This window comes from Heterocephalus glaber, unplaced genomic scaffold (genome assembly GCF_053883595.1).
Source record: "Heterocephalus glaber isolate CG9 unplaced genomic scaffold, H.glaber_assembly_v1.0 deba00001594, whole genome shotgun sequence".
NCBI lineage: Eukaryota > Metazoa > Chordata > Mammalia > Rodentia > Bathyergidae > Heterocephalus > Heterocephalus glaber.
The window spans coordinates 13,260,856-13,279,424 of NW_028258369.1; the positions used below are offsets into that span (position 1 = coordinate 13,260,856).

At 42.4% G+C, this 18,569-nt stretch overlaps 1 protein-coding gene across 9 annotated transcripts in view; it reads right to left on the reverse strand.

Moving 5' to 3' along the window:
* Reps2 (RALBP1 associated Eps domain containing 2) overlaps positions 1-18,569 on the reverse strand; it is a 384,213-nt gene that overhangs the window by 68,318 nt on the left and 297,326 nt on the right. The gene's annotated exons all lie outside the window — the stretch shown is intronic.

Genomic DNA, 18,569 nt, shown 5'->3' on the forward strand with positions numbered 1-18,569 from the left:
CTGAAATGAGGGACTCTCGGGTCCTAAATATTTCAGTTACCTATTACTACACAATAACCAAAACTCAGTAGCTTAGAAAAGAACGGTAACTTATGTTCACTCTCAAATCCCCAGTTCAATAAAAACTCAGCAATGAGGGATCATATCACATCAGTTGCAGCAGTTCAATGGAGGCTGGGAAATCGACTTTCAAGAAGGTTCAGTCTCACGGCTAGAAAGCTGGTGTCACTGTTGCCTGGGAGCTCAGTCAGGGCTGTGGGTCAGGAACCTGGGCTCCTCTCCACCTGGGCCACTCCCAGGCGGCTTGGGCTTCCTCACAGCATGGACTGGGGCCACATGAGAGGGTGTCTCAACAGAAGCAAGCTGAAGTTGGATGATCTCTGAATAAGCTAAGCTCAGGAGTCATGCAGTATCATTTCCTCCACTTTGTTTGTGGTAATAGTCATAATCCACCCACCCAGATCCAAGAAGAGGGAAAGTAGACTCTATGATGAGGGAGGACAAGGCTCTAGAAGAATAAGATGGAAAATACACTACAACCACCTTTGGAAACTATAACAAGTGATAGAATTAATATGCAAAACATGGTCTGTTTTTATTCCATAATATGATATTCCATTGGTATGTGAGTGAAGTCATCTTCTAAGGGCTGGATTTGGAGTATGCAAACCAATGCAGGGAAAGACTTGGTACAAGGGAGCCAATTGTACACTATGCCTTATGGAAATCAGCAAGGTCCCTGTGTGTGGTGAGATGCCTGATTGCCCATAGCACCACAAGGGTAAGGACCCATGGGAAGTCCTATTGGCCTTGGCAACCAACCCTCTTCCAGAGGATGTCAGTCTAGCCCCGTGGCTGCCACACGTCCTTTATCACCTATCCCACAAAGGACTCATCGTCAGTCTCGTCAGTCTCAATGCTTTCGTACTATCGTCAGAAAAAAAGCACAAACATCTCGGGTCTGCTTTTTTGGGGGGCTGTTGTTCTATGATTTTCTTCTTTTTACATTTTTCTCTTGACAAAATGGAACAGTTCAAATTAGGAGACTGTACAAAATGAGGGGGAAATGTCATAGAAAGACCTCTGCAGCAGTGCAGATTGGAACCTTGGCGGGCCTTTTCCCCCGACTGTTTAGAATACATACTTAGTTCCAAAGAGTGCCACCTAGTCTCCTTCTACATCCAAACCTGGCCTGTGTACCCCCCTGAAAATAGTTAAAATTATGTTTAACAGTCTGTCCCTTTAGAGGGAATAGTCACATGTGGCTATCAAAACAGCAGTTTGGGCTCTCAGCTGTGGCTATTAAACAACTGTGGTTATCAAAGCAACAATGAGAAGCCTGTATACCTGGGTATTCAAATCAGATAAACCTTCAGCCTAGGTTTATATGTGGCTCTTGATCTCAAGTTTTCTCTGTAAAACTTTACAATTGTTGTCTGTTAACATTTTGCAGGGATTCAGCTACTAAAACAACCGTGATTGATAAGAAATAACAGTCCTCTGGCAAAACTTTATATTTCAAAGTGCTTGATATCCAGATGAGATTACAATAGTTAAGTTCACTGCTCCTACTCCAACACTGACATAACTGCTCTTCTTTTCTAAACATCCAACAACTACAGTTTGGAGACCAGAACCAGAAAGGTAACTGGGCTAAGAAGACAGCCAATATTTTGGCCTTGGCTCTCCAAAGTCAAGGAGGACCTAGGACATGAGGAAATGTTTTCTATAGGATCCTACAACTTTGGTGAGTCACCCAACCTCATGAGCAGGGGAACTGCTGGACCCCAGAGGACAGGAATCAACAAATATACAGTGTGCCAAAAAAGAGGGTCACCAAAGAGCAACAATTCTCCAGGGCTTTCACAGAAAGCAATATGGTCAAGTAAGAGTGACCCATCCTGACAGCTGACACTGACAGAGGAGATGAGAGGCTCTGTACTTGGTTCCAAAAGTAATGCCTGAAGAGACTTAACTGACTTTGATAGACAGCAAGAGGTTAATTTGATTAACACAGGTCTCACTTTAACATAGTCTTAAACACCCAACAGAAAAGTATAACCGAAAGATGTATAAAAACAATACCATAATAATAAAACCAAGATATAAAAAGGAGCTCCAATCACTGGCCCCTTCTGGCAGTTTCTGGCTACAGTGGTAGCTGACCACTTTTATGGTTCAGTGAGGTTAAAAAAACTCTGGTGGAAGCTATAAAAGCTCAACAAGAGTCTCTAAATTCCTTAGCTAAAATTGTCCTTCAAAACCACCAAACTCTCCATCTTCTTCCAGATAAAACTAGAGGGACTTGAGACAAGAAATATCAGACTTAGGGCTGGGGATTTAGCTCAGTGGTGCTGCTGCCTGCCTCACAAGCACAAGATCCTGAGTTCAATCTCCGGTACCCCAAACAAAAAAATCAGACTTATACATAACCTCCATCAGTAGAGGTATCTAAGAGCCAACTGGTTACAATCCCTATTCCAGTCCCTTAAGAGCAGTTTCTGGACATGGCTCTTTCCCCAACTTGCCTTTCATTCTAGTACTTGTGCTTTGATTATACATGCTTTAATTTCTTGGAAAATGTGTTTGTTCTTGCCTAGTGGCTCCCAAAACTCCAAGTGATCATGCAGGTGTAACCAATGACAAATGTACCAGACTCCTTTTTACCGGGATCCACTAGATCAACCTTTTAGTATATGTGCTGCCGAAGCAAGCACCACTAGATCAACCTTTTAAAGGGAGTTCATAATTGTTAAACTGCAACATGACTTCTAGCCAAGGCCCCGTTATATTAGCTCTTTGGAGAAGGCCCCTGACTGCAGTCTCCCCTACACCGAGCCTTCTCAGCTTGAAGCAGCTAGATGGAAACTACACCCCTTCTCCCCTAAAGGCAGTCAGAGATACCTCTTCAGAAGGGGGAATATTCTAGACAGCTAAATTAGGTAGAAATGTTATAGGTAGTCAGATAGGGCTAGGCCCTCGAGGGAGTCAGTGCAGAAGATGAGAGCACAACAAAAACTGTGGCTGGAGGCCCATGTGGAAAAGACTAAAGTCACAATGACCAGATTTATATACTTTCCTATGGAAGCTTAAGATATTGGTACCACCTTTTTGAAATTTCCCATATAAATAAACCATTAGCTCATTAGGGGTGGGCCATCCTTTCCCACCCACTAAGACTAAGACTATAGATTATTGACCAAGGTTAATGATGTCATCAATATGCCCTTGCTACTATTGGATCAATATTGGCTAAGTGGCTATATTTGTAATCTTATTGGTTGACTGTAATTTGACCCACACTGTACCCACCCCTTGTGATTTGGGGCTATAAAACTTTTTCAGAAGTGGGCTCGTTGGCAACCCATTCAGGACCCCTCCTGTCTCTCAGGAACTATTCCTATTCTGCATTACTATTCCCCAATAAATTTTCCCACTCTTAAAAAAAATAAATCTGGAAACTAGAAGAACAAAGGTCATCTGGGGAGGAAAGCTACCTACTACATAAATGAAGAAGGTTATGCAGACAGATAAGTTAAAGTGAAGCCATGAGTGCATTTCAGATTTATATTTTTTTAGAATTGTCTTTAGGTTTTGGCCTTGCTTATTTCTTCCACTTAGATGCCTTATTTATTTACCAAAAATATAAGCCATGGTATTGCCCTGTGGGTACATCTATTTCACGAATACCTAACTAAGCTGAACAATTTGTCTCTAAAGGATAATCTCCATCTCTACCCCTGTCCTCCAACCCCATCCTACCTCCTGCAGTTTGGCAGCAAACACCTTCATGGAGTTCCAAATGTCCACTCATCCTCCACTCAGGACCATTAGGCCTATGGAGGCAGGCCGAAGGAACTGTGACAAAGGGGAAGTAAACGTAAAGGTGAACCCTTTTGCCTCCTAAGAATTTATGGGAAACAGAAGGAAAGCCTGAGGTGAAGAGGCAGTAGCAGGCATGTGTCCTGAATTTCCCTTTCTGGGATCAATGGCAGCCACACCGAGAGAAGAGACAGCCTACAGCAAACCTGAATTGCTCCACCTGAAGTCAAAGGGGTGGCACAATAGGATGGAGCAGAGCAGTCCCTTATCTTTGCAAGATGCCTTCTGTCCCTGTAGAGTTTGGCACGTAGCTCAGATCCAGAGTGGCTGCTGCAAGCCCACCTCGGCAGGATATTGTCCCCCTGCAGAGGGCAAACTGATGCCTCAGCAGACAACTAGAGGTCTGCAGCAATAGGAGCCCAGAGAAGGCTGGGTCATCCTTGGAGGGCCACAGGCCTTGTTCACAGAGAGAAGGAGTCAAAGATGTCAGCCTGGCACCGACGGAAAGCTAAGGAGCCTGCCTAAGTCCTTGTCCTCATGGAGTTGGAGATGTGCTGAGAGACAAGTTTTCACCAGATGAAAGTCTGAATGTCTCCTAAAGGGTCCATTTATATCATCACAAATGACTACATTTAAGCCAGATTGCACATTTCATTTCATTTTATCCCACCAGAAAGCAGATAGTGGCTTAGCAGACTCATTAGCAGAATTGGCAGGTGTAAAAAATCCCTCCTGTCCATCTCTGGAAAGCCCATTTTTCCCTGAGGCCTGAAGTTAGCAGAGCTGATGAAAAAAGAAAACACACTGAGGAGAGGACACTGCAGGCAAAACAGTCAGGGCCCTCAGAGTCGGAGACACTGATTCATCATCATTAGTCGGATGAAGAGTGAAGCCAAAGGTCGGCAGCCTCTCCATTACTGATTCCCTGCTCTGAAGCGCTGGCAGAAGATGGTCCAGACATATCCTGAGATGCCCACAGTTTGTGGCCTGAGTGCCACCTGGGTGCAAGGAGGCCTCAGAAGGAGGCCTCCCCTTGGTGCTCCTGCCATGACCTGTGCACAGTGAGTAGAGATTTGGTGGAAGGTCATTGTCAGTCAGAGGAGGCAAGACACGAACCACAAAATGGCTTTCTGGAGAGGGTGAGGGTGAGGTCAAGAAGGTGAGGCCTCAGGAAGGAAGAGACCTCAGGGGCATCTGTGGCTGAGGAAAGGATTACCAAATGTTCGCTAAAACCCGTTGTCCTTGTTATCAGTAGCACACAGCTGGATACATTCCCCAGGCCATTAGGTGACAACATGTGTCTGAATTCTGGTTAATGGGATGTGGATAGAAGTGAGGTGTGTTGTGTCCTCATCTGGTGGTGGAACCTCCTACAGGACCCTCCACACTCCCTTCCCTAGTGGCCAACACTGAAGCCCTAGGGGAGGATGGAGCCTCAGGCAGATTGCATGCCTGCATGGAGCAAAACCCTCAGCCCTACATGGCCATTTGGACTTTATATGAACAAGAAATAAATGTCTATCATGTTAGGTCCCTGAGCTCTGGGAGTTTGTCGGTTATAGGAATTAACATGGCCTACATTAATTCAGTGGGGAAGGTATACCAATACATAAGCAATCTTAAATGTTTCACAATTGGGCCAAGGATGATGGGCCATGATGGCAATAATCCTAATAAGTGAGAAAATGAGCAAACAAATTAGCTACTTGGATCAAAAATTTCCCTTCTCAATTTGAGAATCAGAGTGGTGTGGAAAGAACAAGGGCTTTGCAGGCTGAGAGGTCAATGCATGGATTCTGGTTTTGTCATTTGCTAGTTACATGGCCTCACAAGGATCCTGCACCTCTTGGGCTCCAATTCTTTGTCTGTGAAATGGAGATAATGACATAGAATTCTCATGGTTGTTGTCACGCTCAGATTCAGTGATATTACACATCTGATGTGTCCACACAATGACTTGCACAAGGCAGGCCTGAGTTAAACATGACTTCTCCATTTTTCTTTCTGGACTTTGGCTAGGAACTTCTCTACACCACGATTTTCCCCGTAACCACTGGGTAGTGTCTGACCTCAGCAAAATGGTGGACTCATTTACTTCCCCCGATCTACCAGATGCAGGAAAAAGACAGGGCCTGGTCCTGGCCTTGTCTTTCACACTGGGGCAACTTGACGAAGGCTCTCATTGCATTGATTGATCGGGTTCATTTTGCGCTGCATTTGGCCGCTCTGAGAAATTCATCTCCAGCCTTCACGGTGAGCTGGAAAGCTGGCCTGGCCCCAAAGACACCTCAGCAAATCTGCTACCCAGCTCCAGTGGCAGGCAGCCAGGAGTCTGGTCCCTCAGCCTCTGTCATGCAGCTGTGACTGACAGGCAGCAGGATGCTGCCGCTCTGACGTGACGATCCACTTTGGCTCCTAGAAAAACAGCAGCAGCAGCAGCAGACTCTGCTGGAAAGCAACCCTGCCAGCCTGGCTGATGCTGACGTCCTGCTGCCCAGGGACCCACAGTGGAGGGTGAAACAGCAGGTAATTGATGGCTTCCCAAACTAAGTTTGCAGACTGAGTCAACACTGGAGTTCAAGACAAAGGTTTGTTTCCAGCCTGACCCTAGCGGGCCACTTCCTGACGGCTGAGAGCAGAGAGCAAGAACTGAATGTTGCTTCCTCAGCTGTATAAAGAAATAATCCCTTGCAAGTGTGGGTGACTCTAGTAGTGGATCATAACCCTGGCTGCACATTAGACTCACCTGGGGAGCTTTGAAAAAATCCTGATGCCCAGGCCACAGCCCAGACCAATTACATCAGCATTTCTAGGGCCAGGACCCAGGCATGGCTAATTTTTAAAGCTCCCCAGGTGACCCCACTGTGTAGCCAAGGGTGAGACTCACTGCTCCACTGCTTCCAAGTACTGTACTTGCCCGAGCATTGGCTCCCTGAAGCAAAATGGTGGAGGAGGAGAGAGTTAAACTCAGGAAAAAGAATTTGCTTATAGTTACATGCTTGATGAGTGGAGGAGCTAGACAAGGCTCAGGTAATCAATTCAGTAATCTCGCTCCTTACCCTCTGGCCTCATCTTGTTCTATTAAATTGCAAATAGCTTCAGACCTATCTCACAGTATTATTATGAGGATGAAAGTGAAAACATTCAATTCTTTTTTTATTCATTTTACTCGATATGTACATATATGTCCTTCCAGTGTGTTAAGCACTACTCCAGCACTTTATAAATATTAACTTGGTTTAGTTCATTAAAATGCTTCCAGTGCCCTCTAATACCACACTATTAATTGCCTCTAAAGTGTGTGAACTTTCTGACCCAGCAAAAGCATTTCCTACAATTCACGAAAAGGAAGTAATTAAGGGCCTATGAAAATATTTAACTATAACAGTGATTGCTACAGTTTGGATCTTGAATGTTCCCCAGTGGCCTTGAAGAAACAAGCTGCCATATTGTGAGCCAACCACAGAGGAGGCTACATGGCAGGGAAATGTGTGAGAAGCTTCCAGGGCAGTGTTGGCGAACCTATGGCACGCATGCCACAGCCAGCTGTCTGCTATCATTGAAACTCTGAAAGGTTCCTTTCCATCACTGCTCTAGGGCCTGAAGGCAGCCTTCAACCAATAGCCAGCAAGAATCCAGGCCCTCAGTCCCACAGCCTCAAGAAAATTAACTTGGCAATATATCAATTAGCTTTCCCATTGCTGGACACAATACTTGACATGACTTAAAAGAGAAGAAGTTTAATTTAGCTCACAATTTGGGGGATTCACTCCATAGTCAGGAATATCATGGCGGAAGGGAGTGGTGGAGCAAAGCTGCTTAGTTCATGGAGGCCAGGGAGCAGAGGAGGGGAACAGTGCCAGGGAAGAACAGGTGAGGGACCAGATATGGTACCCAAGGCCATGCCTCTGTGACCCACCTAGTCACACCCAGAAGCACACTTACTAATCTGTTAGGCATTTCTTAATCCAATAATGGTGACATACAATGATTAATGTTCATAGAAAACAGCCTGTATGAACTCGAACAGGAAATCCACCATACTCAAACCTCCATTTGAGAACACAGTCTAGTCAACACCATGATGGCAGCCTTGTGAGACCTTGAGCAGAGGATCAAGGTAAGTTGGGGCTGGACTCTAGACCCAAGGAAACAATGAGGCAATAAATGTGTGTTGTTTTTAGCAATTTGTTGTACTGAAGTGGAAAATTAACTGAAGTGTCATGCAAGGTACTTTCAGATCAAAGATATTTACAAAATATTATTAAAGTACAAAGTTCGGATTATAAAGCAATGTGATACACAGACATACACAGATTCTGGAAAGCTAATAATACAGTAGAATTTGACATAAATTTTATTTCCATCTTTTTGATTCTTTGTACTTTCTAAAATTATTTTTATTATTAATGAAATATTAGAAGATATTGAAAATAAAATAAGATATTCAAGCATTAACAATGATTATCCCTAGGTAGTAAAATTATGATCGAATTTTATATTCTAGAAATCTAGAAAGTTATTATAATTTTTCTGCTTCAAAGAGCTGACATTGACTGGTGTAATCAAAATAAATACCTTCCAATAGTTTTTTTTTAATTATTGAAGAAAAATCCCACTATCACTTCTCCCAGATTTAGTTAAGAGGGAAAGCCCATCTAACTAGGGCCTGTCTGCTACTCACTAAGATGCAAGAGAGCAAAGAGCTAACAGCTCAAACACATGGCCTCGATCCCAAGCATGGCTACCCAATTGTTGTATTTTCTGAAATTTGCTAAATTACTTCATCTTTGTCCTGTTTACTCATCAATAAAGTGGAATAATATCTACCTCACAGGGCAATGGTATCATTAGGACTCAATAAGATACTATATAATTTATTTTTCAATGAGCATGAAATGTAATGACAAACTCAAAAGTGTTGCTTGGTATTATTATCATTATCACCAACCAACTTCTCATTATAGGGGCAGTCAATATTTCAGTCTTGGTGTTGTTCTTAGATCAGCTCTTAACATGGGTACATAAGAAGCCAAGTGTGATGGGGCACACCTATAATCCCATCATTCTGGGAAGCTGAGGCAATAGGATTAGAAGTCCAGCCCAGCCCACGCAACTTAGCGATATAGCAAAACTTTGTCTCAAATAAAAATTTAAAAATAAAAAGGGCAGGGAATGTAGCTCAGTGTGAAGGCCCTGGGTTCAATCCCCAGTGCCAAACATATATATCAGTCATATTAGCTCAGATATTAGAAGGGATTTCAAATTCCTTGAAAGACCTAAAGTGAATCTGTGGGAAACTGAAGGCACATTTTGTCCACTTCAATGCCAGAAAGAGGTTCTCAAATCAAATTAACACCATGCTTCTACTAGGGTGACATGAAATGCTTAGAACTGGTCCTTTAAGAATCTGAGTCAAACCGGTTTGAGGCTTATTGCATGCTATAATAAACTCATTAGTTATGGTGTGAGGTGAGCCAGGTCTAGGTCAAAGCTCTTTCTCAACATTCCAGGGACTCTGAGAGCCGGATGGGAGGCAAAAGCACTCCAAGGCCACCATGAAGCACGGCTGAGGAGCTCCAGCTGCCCTTGGTGTAATGTCCAAGTCTGGGCTTGGCTTGGGTAGGACAGGTCAAGGCTACTTGACAAGCAGGCTCCTTGAGGAAGGAGTAGATGCTGGGGGACCTGTTGGCTGAGTGTCTGGTCGTGTGGCCCCAGGCAATAAGCGAATGCCCAGACAGACAGACAGACAGCTGGGGCCAAGGATGTCCTGTGAAGTTTCCACTGCCTGGCAGGCCCAGTCTGGGAAGTCTGGCAGAGAGCGCCAAATGATGGCACCAGGAAGCCAAGCTACTTGCAGCAGTGGCTCTGAGGTGCCCAAGGTGGCTTGTTGTCCCGAGGAGTGATTCTAAGAGACGACTCTCTTTCAGAAGCAAGTGGCTCCACACCCCTACCAACAGGTCTGGAATTGCTCCCAGAGCGAATAGAAATGAACTCCACCTAAACTTTCCCCAGGAAAATTCACAAAAGACCTTCCCGGTTTTTTCAGGGAACCCGTGTCCATATCCAAAAAAGACTAAAAACCGCCAAATGGTGGCAACTATTCTGTGATCCTAGTCTAAAAGGATCTCAGTAATATATGGGAGAAAAGAAAGGTATCCCAGACTCAGAGAAGGGACAAAGTCTCTCTGATGCATGTGATATTATTAATATTATTCTTTGAAAAGAAACTTCCGCTGCATAGCAAGACCCTGTCTCAAAAAATAAAATAAAATAAAAAGAAATTTCAGGGAAAAAAAACCTTCGGATGTTTTTGAAGAACTGGACTTTTCAGATTCCAGTCCTGGAATATTAGGATCAGCTTTCTTAATTCACAACTAAACAGGAAGAAACAAATTAGGCATAAAGGTTTTCTTGTGCATGGTGAGACTATCCACGCTTTAACTGGTTTCCTCACCCGGAAGGACAATACCTAACTTGAAAGGACCCTCTACTTTGGTGCTTTGTGTGTGTGTGTGTGTGTGTGTGTGTGTGTGTGTGTGTGTGTGTGTGTGGTCATGGACAAGACCATATCCAGGTCATTATCTCCTTAATTAAATCTCCTTTCTTTTTCAGAACAGAGGATTAAACTCAAAGCCTTTGCACTGAGCTACAGCCCCAGCCCTTTGTAAAATATTTTAAAATTTTGAGACAGGGTCTCACTAAGTTGCTGAGTTACCCAGGCTTGGCTCAAACTTTCTCTCCCTCCTGCCTCAGCCTCCCAGAATGTTGGGATCACAGGTGTGCACCATCACACCCAGCTTAAATCACCTTTTAATTAAATCTCTAAGGAGGGATGCGGGAATCCAGGTTGCATCCATCTTGACATTCTACCATTCTATGGGTTTAGTTATCATCCAGCTGCCACAAAGGATGCAGGGAGAGCAAGGAGAATCCCATACCTAATACCTAGCCATCTCAAGTAAATGTGATCCATACCCCTGACACCGATATTCTTGGGGAGAGAACGAGTCATGCGCAAAGAAAGATGAGAAATACAGCCTCTGGCTTGGGAGCCCTTTCCGGCAATAACTCTACACTACAGCATGGGAAACCTAAATCTTCAGTAGCTAACCAGCTGTCTCCTCCACAATACCTCTTTAGCTACTCAATCCAAACTCTTTAGGATGTCATTCAAAGCCCACCTTAATCTAGCCTCAATCTAAGTCATGGGTGCTATCTTCTGACTAATCAGGATGACCCAGTTTCACCCCAGATATATCATTTAGTTTTTGTCGCATAGCAAACCACTCCAAAGCAGTGGCTTATAGAGAAGCACCATTTATTTAGCGCATGGTTTATCTGATTGGTGATTTGCATTGAGCTCCCCTGAGAAGTCTTCTGGTCCAGCTGTGCTCACTCATGTGTCTGTGGTCAGCTGTTGGGGTGAGTGACTAGGGTGGTGGAGGTTTCCTCAGCTGGAAAAGCTTGGGCTTCATTTGATCTCTTGTGCAACAGCGGGCCAGCCTTGGCTTTTAAACATGGCAGTGGTAGCTTTATAAAGAATGAGAGCAGAATTGCACCAAGGTGCTTCAGGCCCAAGCTCCGAAGTCACACAACCTCACTTCTGCAGCACTTTCGTGGACAAAGCAAGCCGAAGGCCAGCACAGATTCAAGGGACAGAGAATAGACTGTAAATCTTGATAGGAGAAACCTTGACACTACTACACTAAGCATATCCTGTGCTCTCTGTACCTTCCCAACATGCTGATACCCAACCCTTCCCCCTTCTTGCTTTTGCCAGTGGACAAGGCCCAGTTCAAGTGGCTCCTAATTCATAATGGTTTCTGCCTTAGTTTAGTTTCTCATAAAAACAGAGCCCAAGACAAGGACTTGAGTACAGATATTAAGTAAATAAGTGAAGAAAGTAAAAGAGAAATAGAGGAAAAGCCAATATAAGGGCGCTTTAATGAGATCACTGCTACAGGCAGTGAGAGTTCTATTCCACAGGGATCCTCAGGAAGCTATGGGATACCTCTCAGAACTGTCTGTTCTTCACAGAATCAGAGCCTGGAGTCTTTAGCCACCAACTCCCATCATCTATGGGTGAGAGTTACCCCGGAGGCTAGTACCTCCCCCACACTTTCAGGCTGCTGTTGGACACAGACCAAGCCAGCTCCAAAGCATTAGAGAAAGCCCTAAGGCAGAAAGCCACATGTGCTGACTTGAGGTGAGACACTGTCAGCATGACCCTGAGATTGCCTGGAACTATCCACTACAGCTGGGCCGAAAATCAGAGGGAGACCGGGGAATGTTTTGTGAGGTTCCAATAATGTCAGGTATAATTTCCCTGATGTGTTATTGGAAGCAAATTCTCCCTCCTCAGGGATCCTGTGCTCTGAAGTTTCCATCAGTCCTGTGGCACCCTCCATAACAACTTTTAATTGCAGACATTCATATATATGTATAACCTCTGCCAGACTACAAGGTTTTGGTGGTCAGCAGCCGCATTGATGAAAGTTTCTTGATCCTATCTTGACCCCTAGTTCAAAGTCCAATCAGTTTTGTTTGCTGGGTGAGGTAAGAAACTCCTAAATCTAAGACATTGGAATGTAATCTTTCACTCATTCGCTCCATCAACAAACAACTGTAAGTGCAGAGTGGTTTGAAAAAAAACAAAACAAACAAGTAGAAGATCCATAGTCCCAATCTTGAGAAGCTTTTAATCCAGTTGTGTATGTAAGCCACACATTCACACCAAAAAGTCTAAGACACCCAAAGCAACGAGTAAGTACTTCTAAGACAGTGTCATGGGAGTGATCTGGAGGGACAAAGGTTGAGTAGGGAATACTCAGTGGGCATGGTGTACTGGTCTGGCTGCCATCATGGGCTACCTGAAGAAGGAGATTATGAAGGAAGCATGGTGTTATCTTCACCAAATAGTTCAATATTTCTACATTATTTAGATTAAATATGATATATATGCATTATAGATTTATAAGATTCCAAAAAGAACAAAGAATAGTTAGTGCTCCCTCAATATTCTCTCATCCAAAAGTAAACTTTTGAAGACATTTTGACCTAGTTCCTTCTTGCCTTCTTGCCACACATTTTATGTTACATGGTTATGGTCAGACTAGATATGGGTTCCTGGTTTATTTCACTTGAGAGCTAAAAGAGACAGGGAAAATTAAAGCCAACTTCTCACTGTATAAATGAAAACTGGAACGCCCAAAGAAACCAAGTTATGTATAAGGGCCCCAGAGCTGAGACCAGAATGGAGGTCTCTCCCATCCCAATTTAGTCCATGATATGAGTTTGCCTCTATTTACCTCTTCTTCTTGCTACATAATTGTGAATATGGACCTCAGGAACTTAAAAATTTAGGGCTTAAAATTTCCAAATTCAGTATGTACATTTAAAATTGTCTGTCTACCTATGCATACATCATTGTGGAAAGAGCGGATGGCTACCAACAAGGCTACTGTGAAAGAGAAGATAACATGAGAAAGCACCCAGAATACAGCAAGGACTTCACTAAGTGTTGACTGAGGTGTGCATTTGTGTGTAGAGAAGGACAAAGAAGAAATCCCAGCTCTCTTTGCTCCACACGTCCGTCCTTAACTGTAGGCACACGGTGTTCTGCAGCTCATGCTGAAATGTAAAATAACAAACTTCTCAGCCACCAAGGTGGTTCTGCCAGGTCTCCTCTGTGTCTGGGTGGATTCATTTCTCTATAAACTTTATGGTCCTTTGCAAAGAATGACTACAAGTGCTGCAGATGTTGCAGACTCTTGTGAGCAGATGTTCATGACTGTAAAAATCTCAGGGAAATTATACCTAAGCCTTTTAAGTCAATGAGCTAAAACCTAACATAACATTCTGGGCTCATTTATTATTTTCCCTCATTACAGCAGGCTGTGGATTAGTAGCAGTGAAAAAAACTGCATTTCCTGGGGAGTAGCCCATGGTCACTGGAGTCACAGATAAGCCCAACCTGTCTGTGTGTTGGCCACCGTGGTTACCTTTCTTCTGGGCTTAACTGACAACACAACCCCTCTGGTACTAGATGAGAAATATATTCAGGGACTCTGTGGGTAGCAACAAAAGCAACACCTCTCCCTCCTCTCTTCCAATAGCAACTTCCAATCCCTCCACTGCCATTATCACCCATGCCAGGGGCGAGAAAATCAAAGCATCAAAAGAGAGCTTTGGAATGATTTAACCCCCTCTCATGCTGGAACCCAGAAATGTATTTTTAAAAACCAGGCATAATAATCAGGAAGGCTCACCTCAAAGGAATTTTAAAAATAGAGTAGAAGAAGCCATAGCTTGCTTGTTTTTTTCTTTCTTTTCTGTCCTCTCTTCCTCCCTTCTTTTTTTTCCTCCCTCCTTCCTGCTTTCCTTTGTTCATTTTTCTTTCAATAAAAGCAACATCTCTTTTGTTCACATATACCTCAGTGCCTAAAACACTTTCATGGGAAAGGATTTCATTACTCATATAAAGCTACACATAATTTCTCTTCAAGAATGAAGACAGGGCATAACATTCTCACTGCTATAGCAAACAGCAACATACACTGGTTTTAAACAAGCAAACAAAGCATGCAGGAACCAAACACTCCCCCAATTCTAAGAACCTTTTAATCCAGTTGTGTATATACACTACACTTTCACACCAAAAAGTCTAAGACACCCAGAGCAACAACTAAGCATGTCTCTTTCTTCTCCTCCACCCAACCTCTCCTCCCTGTGTAGCACTCCTACTTCCAAGCTTAGAAATGAATGACTAATGAATAACAATCCCCATGGCATGACATTCCAACATTAGGCCAGGGCACTGCAAAAAGCAGACTCCAAGAAAGTTTCAAAAGCAGAATTTGTTCAAAAGCACTCTGTTCCTCCTTCAGACAGCTAAACAGTGTGCAGATTGGTTCACAACCAGATTCCTGGCAAATGGAATGTAAAGAGAGCCACATCCCTTAAAAAAGAATTAGGGGAAAGCCACAGAAAATATTGGACTCACTTTAAATGCCCAAGGAGAGGGAAACCTTTCCAGGAAGACAGGCACTGAGAACAATTTTAACCAGCAAACACAGGCACCTCATTTTTGAGCCCATCCCAAGCAGTGCAGCCAGGGTCCACCCTGCCTCTGTTGGGGGTAATGGGCAAAGGTCCAGGCTTCCTTAGTTTATCCAAACTGATCTGTCCACCACTCACTTAAATGTCCAGAATTTGTTTTCAAAAGTCATCTCCAAGGGCTTCCCTCACAGTCTGACTGACACCAGATCTACAGGATCAGCCAGAGCTGTTTGGCGGTCAGAAATTGAAGAATTTCCCATCTGATAACTTTTATTGTCCCTTTGAAAATGATGACAACTTATTTCCATAAATTCAGTGTAGGTGGTGGTGGTGGGGGCAATGCTGAGGAGAGTGAAGATTAGAAATAACCTCTGTAGACAACAAGAGAAAAGAGACCTAAGGGAGAGAAAAGAAAGCTAAGGACATAAAGGATAAAAACATATCACAGAACTGACCAATAAAGGTGATCAATTTTCTTATCTATTTAATGACCCAGTTTTTTATATTTCTCTATTATTTTTTGATTTTCTATTTCATTGATTTCTACTCTAATCTTTATTTCCTAGCTTCTGCATTACTTTGCTCTTGTTTTTCTAAGTTCCTTAAGGTGGTAGGTTATGTTATTGACCAGATGTTTTTCTTCCTTTTATGGTAGACATTTACAGCTATAAATTTCTCTGTAAGTACTGCTTCAACAGTATTCCATACATTTTATTTCTCCCTTCAATTTTGTGATCTTTTGCCTGTTGTATTTTGGGTCTCTGCTATTAAGTGAACAGATTTTTCTGATTAGTATATCTTTCTAATGAATTGGGTCTTTCATCATTATACAATATCCTTCTTTGTCTCTGGTAACAATTTCATGAAGTCTATTTTGTCAGATATTAGTATAGTCACTCTAGTCTTTTTGATCACTGTTGGCATGATATATCCTTTTCTTTTTACTTTCAACCTATTTATATCCTTGAATCTAAAGTACATCTATTATAGGCAGCATATTGCTGGATCATGTTTTTGATCCATTCTGCCAAACTACCCTGATTGGAGTGTGTAATTCATTTATATTTAATGTAATATACATATAGGACCTACATCTAATAATGAAGAGCCTACAGCTACCATTTTTCTATTTGCTTTCTATGCATCTTACGCATTTTTAGTTTCCATATTACTCCACTACTGCCTTCTTTTTTGTTACACAGATGTATTTTGTATATCATTCTCCCTTTTGAGTCATTGTCTTAGCAATTTCTTTGGATATCATAATTAACAACTTACAAAAATCTATTTTGGGTGAATGTCAACTCAATTTCAATAATATACAAGAACTTTGCTCCTATGTGGCTCTATTTCCTTTTGTCTCCTTTCTGTTATTTACATATAAGTTACATTTTATACATTATGTATTCATCAACACAGATTTATAATTATTGCTTTATGCATTGTCTTTTACCTTTACTGGACCTCTTTATTTCCTCATGTGGATTCAACTTACTATGTAGTATCCTTTCACTTCAGTATTTAGTATTTCCTATAGGACAGATCTGCCAGTGACAAATCCAATTTCTGTTTACTTGAGACTGTCTTGATATTTGATTTTTTAAAAACAATTTTGCTGAGTATAGAATTTTTGAATGATAGCCTTTCTTTCAGCACTTTAAATTCCACTATTTTCTAACATCAGTGGTTTCTGGTGGGAAATCAAGGAATTAGCTGCTAATCTTTATTGAGGATTCCTTCTATGTGGTAAGTTGTTTCTATCTTGCTGTTTAAGATTATCTTTGGCTTTCAATAGTTTGGTTGTGAGATGTCTTGGTGTGGCTTTCTTTTGAGTTTTACCTACTTGGAGTTCATCCTTGGATTTTTAGATTATGTATATCATCAAATTTGTGAGGGTTTCAGTCACTATTCTGCACCTTTATTGCTCCTTTTTCTTGTTTCTTTGCATGTCTTAGATAATTTTTTAAATGGTCATTTTATATACTTTGGCAAATCTGGAAGTTGGATTCTTCCCCAGTGTATGATTTAAATCTAGATATCTCCCAAGAGCCTCATGAGCTCATAGGTGAGGGTTTGGGAAACTTATTCGGTTATGGGAACTTACAGCTGACTTGCTGTTAGAAGGTGGGGTCTGGTGAAGGAGGTGAGTCACTGGGAGGTGGCCAGGAAGGGTTTATCTCCCTCGCTAGCTCCTCCCTTCACTCTCTACTTCCTGCTGCCATGGCATGAACTCTTCTCCTCTGCCATGTCCTTCTTTTTGCCATGCTGACTTGGAGCCAGCCAACTATGGACTGAAACCTCTCCTCTTTTAAATTGTGATTGTTGGTTATTGTGTCTCAGTGACAAGGAAGGTGATTAAGTCACCAGGATTTGTTTTTGTTGCCATTTGTTGGGGCTGCTCTTTGTTTAGAGACCTTCCTGAACTAATTTTGTAGTCTCTATTCTTTGTCCATATGACCATTGGTATGTCTACTCAGTTAACTTAGTAGTCGCTAATGATTGAACAGATAAGCTCCTGCCAGCTTAAACTATCAGTGGTATATGCATGACTGTCCCATTGGGCAGCCTGAGCCAACAGTGCATAGCTACTTAACATCAGACAATGAAATTCAAATCAGAGCTGCCAAGCAGTGAGACATATGAATTATGGTCCCATCATGAATGTGTTAAGTGCCTTGAAACAATTACGTCTCTGAGTCTTTGCTGAGGGGCTCTCTGTGCATGTTTGGATACACTTTTAATACTTAACCAGTCCATTCTCACTGTTCTTATCTGTATTCAGCCATTTTTCTTGGATTGTTACAAGCCGTACATTAATTTGCAGAGCTAGTTTAGAACTTTGCCTTAGCTTTCCCTGCATACTTGTCCAAAATTGCAAGGTCAGCCAGAATTGAGAGCTTAGGACGTTCTCAGTTCTTTCTTGAGCAGCTATGCAACCCTAGGCATGAACTCAGACTTGTACTTATGGACAGTCTTCTAGATATCCAGGAATATGCCAGAGTTTTTCAAAACCTCCATGAATATCTCATTCCCTAGATTTTTCATTTAAGTTTTTAGTTAGTTTATTATTGGTCCTGACTTATACCACTGCCTTGGGCAGCCGTGATATTAAACAATTACTGCTGATTGTTTTTGGCCAAGGCCTTTGAGAAGAAGACTTTTCACACTGGATGAGTTTGGAGTCAGGTCAAATAAAGACAACTCTTCTGAGTGGGATTTTCTAAGACATTGTAAAATATGTCAAATAGTGACAGTTCTTTGAGAATGAGGTTCTGAAAGAGCTCCAACTCTGTTCTGACCAAGCCAGTGGCTGCTAGGCTGCTGGCTATCACTGCACTTGCAGGAAGTTTTCAAGGCTACCAGAGAACTGGGGAGATGAAGATGGGAATAAGGCGAGTTAGAAGGCAAAAATCCTCACTGTTTTTATGGGGATTCAGTCATTTTTAAAACAATAAGTGCTCCCCAGATTGCTGTAAGCTTTTGCTTAATTTCCAGAGTTCTAAAAAAGCTTATTTTGACCATATTTGCCAGTGTCCTTGCTGCTTTTATGGAGTAGAGAATTTTCAGAAATCATTGCTGACATCCCTAATGACATTACTCCCAGACAGTTGGTGGCTACAGTCTTTGGTGGGAGTTAGGTGGAATAGCTAAATGTGTGGAAGTAATGCAATGCTAATTCTCAATAT